Below are 7,632 nucleotides of genomic sequence, written 5' to 3' on the forward strand. Positions count from 1 at the left end.
AGGAGTGACGTCATCGCTTTGCTCTGTGGCGAGGGGCGTGGCGACTTTTGGAAGTGATTCAGGCCCATCTGCCGGGGAGTGTTTTGTGCGTGCGTGCATGTACATGGCGTGCTAACGTAGAAAATAGTTTTCCATTTGAAAAAGCCCAACTTTTAACATTGTAAACTTGTTTGACCATTGTATACTGGACATTAATATTAATGTATTGAACTGATTTACATCCTGCGTTTTGATTAGAGTCCCTGCAGCAGCATAGCCCAATTATGTTTAATATTTAAAATACCACGTTAGTTTCAAATCAAAAATTACTTGTGAGGAAGGGAGCGGTGAAAGGAGAGACTAACAAAACAACATTTCCTAAAAAGGAAAAATAATAATAATATGGATGTTATTGTTATAGTATACCAAAAGTAAACATCTACACGGTTTCCCCACACTATATTGTTTTTCAAAACTTACTGGCAGTCACCGTTGGTCCATTAGAAAAATTCCACATGGAGAGAGTAAAATAATATTTTTTTTATTAAGATTAGGATCTGCCAAAAGTGGGGCTGGGACACCTGAGTTTTCCTGGAATTGCAACTAATCTCCAGACTACATAGATCAGTTGCCCTGGAGGAAATAGCCGCTTCAGAGGGCAGACTCTATAACAGTGATGGCGAACCTTTTAGAGACTGAGTGCCCAAACTGCAACCAAAAACCCACTTATTTATCGCCGAGTGCCAATGCGGCAATTTAACCTGAATACCACCCCCAGAGGGGGCCCAGAGGGAGAGGCTAGGGTTGCCAAGTTCCTCTTCGCCATGAGTGGGAGGTTTTTGGGGTGGCGCCTGAGGAGGGCAGGGTTTGGGGAAGGACTTCAGTGCCATAGAGTCCAATTGCCAAAGTGGCAATTTTTTCCAGGGGAACTGATCTCTATTGGTTGGAGATCACCTGTAATAGCAGATCTCCAGCTAGTACCTGGAGATTGGCAACTAGTTCCTTAGTGTTTTCTCTCTACATATCAAGACAAATGGAAAGGTGTTTGGAGGATAGCTTGTGGGCACTTCAAAGGTGGAATAGGACTGCACGCCCCTCCACCCGCACAGACCCAGAGGGTGCCGGAGAAGCCGCTGGAGGGAAAGAAGGAAGGAAGGAAGGAAAGAAGGGAAGGGAGGGGGAAAGGGAAGGAAGGGAGGGAGAGAAAGAAAGAAAAAGAGAGAGAAAGGGAGAAAGAAATGGAGCAAGGGAGAGAAAGAAAAGGACAGAGGGAGACAGAAAAAGAAAGAGGTCATTTATGCATGGGAGGTTTTGCCTTGGATTTGCCACTCGGTGGGGCGCGGCAGCAGGCTTGTGAGAGGCGAGCAGGGTGGGGCAGAGGGCGCCTCCTTCGCACCCACCGACCAGCCATGCCCCTCCGCCCGCACAGGCCCAGAGGGCGCCGGAGAAGCCGCCGGCCATGCCGAGTGTGAGCGCTCGGCTTCTGTTCCCCGCTCTCCCACCCGCCTGGCTGGCCGCGCACGCTCCAGCGGCGGCAATGGCAGCAGCTTCTGTGGAAGAGTCCGGGGGCCACCGCCAATCATGTCGGAGGTTCCCCACCCCTGGGCTACAGCCTCCCCCATCCGGGGTGGGGCAGAGCCGGAAAGACCAGTGGCTTGGAGGAACCGTGCGTGCCGGCAGAAAGGGCTACGTGTGCCGGAAGTGGCACCCGTGCCATAGGTTCGCCAACACGGCTCTATAACATCACTTCCCCCACTGAGCTCCTTCCCCGAGTACCAACCTTCACAGGCAATCTCCAGGGATTTTCAAAACCAGAGTTGGCAACCCTCTGTAGAACGCTTGTTTAGCCTTTGAATGGGAACAGGTGTTTGGGAGGTTGCAGAGCCCTTTCATCCTTGTTTACTTAGAAGTAAATCCTGCTTATTTGCCTTCCTCCCACTGAGTAAGGGCGTCCCACTGCATCTTTGATGCTATTATGCTCTGCCTTGTGCACAAAGAGATTGCTAGTTGCTGTAAGCCATGCTGAGACAAATATTGCGGTAAATACTTTGCAATTGTGTAGCATAGGGCAGAACACTTCCCAGCCATTCTTTCAATAACATCCCTCCTACCATCTTTTGTGCATATATCTCCCTCATCTCTCTGCAAAAATGCCATGTGAAAAAAAAATCCAGCTTTCTACAAAGTATGTCAGCGGGCTTCCCTATACATGCACTCCTAAAAACGCTTTCCAAGGAGTAAGCCCCACTTAATAGACCTGATTAGGATTCTGAGTAGTCCTGCTTTGGATTGGTCATGTGCTTTCTAACTCTGACATGTGAATTACCCATGTGCTTTCTAACTCTGACATGTGGTGATAACTATTATTAATCTCCATGTTCCACCTATTTATAAAACACTTGGAAGTCTCCAAAGCTTTCCATAAACATTACTTTGTTATAATACTTACAAGCAACCAGACTTGCCTGATGCGCCACTTTAAATTACTGGAATATCATGTAAGAAAATTTGAAAAGCCCTTATTTTCACTCTAGGGCCTCATAGTCCTGATTTGTATTGACCGGCAACAAAGCAAAGCTGAGTGTAAACACCAGTTATCTTAATTAGACCTTTTGACCAGACGAAGGACAAAAAAGCAGATTACTCCTTCATTCACCGGTAGGCAAAATTAATTTCTATACCAGTCCCTTTTCAACATGACAAAGCAATGCATATACTTACTTATGTAAGTGCCATCAAGTCACAGCTGACTTTTGGAGACCCCAGCAAGGGTCTTTCAAGCAAGTGAGCAGAGGTTGTTTGCCATTGCCTTCCTCTGTGGAGCCTTCCTTGGGGATCTCCCATCCACATACTGATGCTGCATAGCTTTCAACATTCAATGAGACTGGGCTATATACCATGCTGCCTTTCCTCCCAGCAACACATCTTGTAGTTTTTAAATAGCTGTAGTTCTGCTCTAATAGAACCATCAGCATTGTCTCCTTCAAGCATTCCCAAGGAAATAAAAGGACCCTACAACTAGTGGGTCTTTCAATTATATAGATGGAACTCCAAGCAACTATGGGGGAAATGGGAATTCTAGAGTAGGAGGCAATGCTCAGACATTAGTTCTCCAGCAGCAAGAAAGTGGTCAATAGAACTGAAACTCATTGCTCCTCAAAATTCACTTTAACATTGGCTGTCAGCTTGGAAGCTAAGCATGGTCAACCCTAGTTAGTACTGCAATGAGAGACCATCAAGAAAGTTCTGGATTGCTACACAGAGGCAGGGAATGGCAAACCACCTCTGAAGTCATTTGCTTTGGGATTGCCATAAATTGGCTGTGACTTTATGGCAAAAAAATAAAGCATTCCAACAGCACAGTTCTAAACAGAGTTACACCCTTCTAAATTCACTTTCAATGGACTTTGAAAGATGTAACTCTCCATAGGATTGGTACTGCAAATTTGCTGAATTCTAATATATAATGTCCAGCAATTTAGGAGGAAAAAAATCTTTAAAAACCCTTACTTTCCTTCAAACCAGTGTAGTCCTCATCAGATTGCCCAGGAGCAAAGCAAGGCAAAGACAGTTCACTTAAGGAGACTTTTGAATCAAACAAAAGGAAGATACAGATAAGCTTTGATCAGAGGTCAGCATCCTCTTACAATTAAAGAGGTAAACGACATTAAAATTCAGAGCAAGAGAGATCAGCAAAGAACCAGTATAAGAAAGCCCATTTGCAGAGCTGAAAATATACAACACAACTGGCATACTAAATTTATAAAAGCCCTGTTCACATTACAGTGAATGCATGTACATATGTCAACGCACATTCACTATGTGAATGAAACTCTATACTGAATTGATCAAGTATAGAACGAAGAAGAGCAGCTCCCTGTTCTCATTTCAGCAATCAGTGTTACAAGGCAGTTGCACCATAGTATGAGATTGCTGAGGTACAGAACCTCATTTAGTCCTGGAAATCAGCCATTCATGCACCATCGAGGAAGGGAAGTCTCGTGACTGTTTATACCCTCACCCTGCTATGGTTTCTCATAGCCCCCTCAATTTTCAAGGGAAGTGTTAAAAGTTTGCAGGGCAGGTATGATTGACTTACGAGCCCCTTTGAGAGACAATTGTCTGAAAGGCGAGATATAAAACATGAACAAAACAAATGGATTACACATTTTTTCTCCTTGTATTTCTTTATTAATCTCTTTGATAAGGACTGTGTAGCAGTATTCAGGATTGCAATCCAGAAGAACAGCAAATGTACTCCAGCATGGTAGTGCACATCCCCCCCCCCCCGGTGCTGCCAGCTTGGTTCATTTAAAAATTAAAACTCTGAAACAGCAGCAGGCCCAGATTTGGGACCAAGATATAGTTACCACGTAGCTTGTAATAGTTAGTAGATACAGTGGTCTATGGTACATTATTCACGGCACTACTCAGCTGCATACAGATGTGCTAACAGACTGGCGTTTTCCCACTTTACAGAAAAGTTATTTTGTTTGCAAGGCTTCATAAAGCAATAAAAACACCAATATGTAAGTTAAACATTGGAGATGTAGACACAGACAATAGTGCACTTAAAAACCGATTGCTACATTAAAAAAACATTCAGTCCCAAATACAATCAAAATGTAGTTCACCCCCAAACTCCTTTTGCAATGCTCATGTTATTTTTATCAATGGACATATCCTTGGGAGGGCGGGGGAGAGTGTCCTATATCTTCTCCTGGATGCAGGGACACAATATCCAAGTTGTAGCAGGCGTCTGAACCACAGCACAAGGCACTGTGGAATGGGTAGGGTACACATAAGGTGGAGTACAATCAGAACACACTTGAAGTTCAAAGCAGATGTATAAGAGTTCTTCCTTTGGCAGGGCAGCCACGGCTTTTTACATTCTTCTCAAGATGATCCAACACAGCTAATTAACCATAAAACAATTTAGACACCAGCACTACCGGTTGGAGATCTCAGTAATGGGACAACTGAAGTTTCTCCTTCTGGATCACATTCAGGGAGACCTATCTGCCGATCTCTGATGGGTAGGACAGAGATTGTTTATATAAGACTTTGTATTTTTAAAGTTGTATGAACTCACGGGATTCTGAGAAACCCACAAGAACAGCTTAGGAATCCGTCTCTCCTTAGGCCAAAATCATCAGTGGGTCTCTTCAACTAGTGATGGATGGGCAAGACCTGCGAGCCAGCAGAGTGCTTCTATATGCCCCCTGACATCACATCCCCCCTTCCATTCCCATATTCACTTGGTCCCAGTCCAAGTGTAAGATTAGATGCTGCCCCTCCCCTGTATTTCCAGGGGCCACAGCACAAAGTGCTATGGGTTACCCAGCTCAGCAGGCTCCCCACCAACTATGAGTCCTTTGCATTTCCTTGACCTGGGTGACCTCTGGCACCAACTATATATACTATGGATACAGCCTTGGCAATACAGTCTAGGCTAAAATGTAACAAGGATTTCTATTAAGTATCATTTGTGGGCAAGAATTAATATCCTACATCATCACATCGTTCTTTTAAAAAAAACAACCAAGAGTATTTTGAAAAACAAGCAACTGGCCACAATCTGGTATCATGAAATAAGATAGAAAATCATATGCTAGAAGCATATTAATCAGCCCAGTCAGGGCTCAACTTTCAAAATGTACACTGAATATCATACTAATAAAGGCTGTCTTAATGCTGGGCTAAGGGAGCAGGTTCAAATGAGCTTTGGAGGAGGAACCTACAAAGTGAAAAGAGGGTGGGGCATACAGGCAACATGACAAGGACAGGGTACCTGTCAATCACAGCAGGTTCTCCGGTTTCCCCAGATGTGCAGATCCTGGGGGGAGATAGGTTATCAGATAAGCTGAGCAAGAAAATTAACATTGAGGCCAGTTTGCTTGCACCAATAGAGCTTCTCCATTACCCTGCCTAGCATTCAACTCCACGAGTTCATAACTCATTTCAAAAGAGACCCTTCAGAAAGAGACTGAAGGTTTAGTATTTAGAGAAGTTTTTTTTTTTTTTTTTTTTTTAATGAGGGATAGCATGATCTCATATCCTTTGCAAGAAGTTTCAGAAGTGACTCTGCTGCTTTGGGTAGGTGCATGGAAATAATGTGCACGTTCAGAGGAAATGGCAATATTCAGTTAACCAAGCACACAGCATTCAGAGGGATCAGAATGTTAACAATGGGGGACAAAGGCAGAATAAGGATGCCACTTAGGACAGGTTTATCCTACAGGTTTAACCCACTTCATAACAGGGTCATGGCCCCCAAGCTAACAAGTTCTGGGGAAAGTAGTTCTATGAAGGCTCCATACATACAGCCAGAAGACTAATTCTCAGAATTATTAGTAATGTGTAATGGTACTTGAAGGGAGCTTTATGCAGAGTCCCAAACCACGGTCTCAATGACCCCTGGCCTTGATGAAGCTCCAACGCTCTTTTAACAGAACTGAATGCTACAATTAATGACATCCTTCACACACTCTAGTAATGCAATTTCTAGACCATGCAAATAACTTGTGCAAAATATAAATAAAGTATTTACAAATCCCTTTGAACTAAATCCCATTAAAAATGTAAAAAGCACCAAAAATAACTCCTAAACAGTGCAATCAAGGTTATGAATCACAACAGCCAGCCTTCAAAGATGACACACAAACTGCCTTTTCACGATCGTATGCGAAGGCCTTTAGGATTCGGCACTTAAACAGGGGGACCTATTTTGAAGTAAGGGAGTTAGGGTGGAAGGAACTCATTCCTTCTGTTGCACACTCTCCAGCAGAGGGATGGGAAGACTTGCTCTGTAATGGAAGCTTCTTTGCTTACACTTCTACATACCAAGACTGAGAGTTCTATGCACATTATGACATTTTGGCAGCTCCATGCCTTTATGCCACAATATAATATTAACAGAGAGCCAAAGCATGCAGCAACTTCCAACTTACCCTGCATAGCTCATAGGACTCAAAGGAGACATCTTACTGATATCAGTTACTACAGCATTAAGAACTCCTTCATGCCACTCCATAACATAAATGCAGGGATTCTTTGCCCTATTAAACAGGTGGGGGCTGTTTGTGTATGAGGAAGCAGAGGAGAATAGAGACATTAGCAGGCCAAATAGTGAATTGTCCACTCTGGATTTAGAACAGCCCCCTAATACTAGGGTACCGGTAGGTTTTTAAACTATACTGGCTATACCTATCTAAAAAATTTACAAGTTGCAACAGAGACAGTGGAATTGGTACTTTTGCATTAAAACATTCTAATTTTGCCATGACTGATGTCATCAGGTTGGCCTCCTGCTTGGACCAATCATCTCCACTGAGTTGCCCTTGTGGGGGGAACACCAAGTGGCTGAAATAGTACAGTGGTAGACAGTGCTCAGCCAAACACAATAATTTGCAGTCCAGTTTCTGATAGGAAGCAGACCTTGTGAGACTGGCTGGGCTTAAAAAGTCAAACAGAGGTAGGCTGAGGGTTAGAAAGAGGTACACGAGACATAAAATGGCTGAGGAGCAAGGAGCCCAAAGGCAAGGAGGCTAAAGAAATGGACCAGAGGAGGCAATGGGTTGAGGCCGGGGGGGGGGGGAGTGAGGGGAGAAGGACAGCATAGGTTAATAAGGTAATAATGTAATTAGAAAGAAG

Source organism: Euleptes europaea, chromosome 7, assembly GCF_029931775.1.
Source record: "Euleptes europaea isolate rEulEur1 chromosome 7, rEulEur1.hap1, whole genome shotgun sequence".
Lineage (NCBI taxonomy): Eukaryota > Metazoa > Chordata > Lepidosauria > Squamata > Sphaerodactylidae > Euleptes > Euleptes europaea.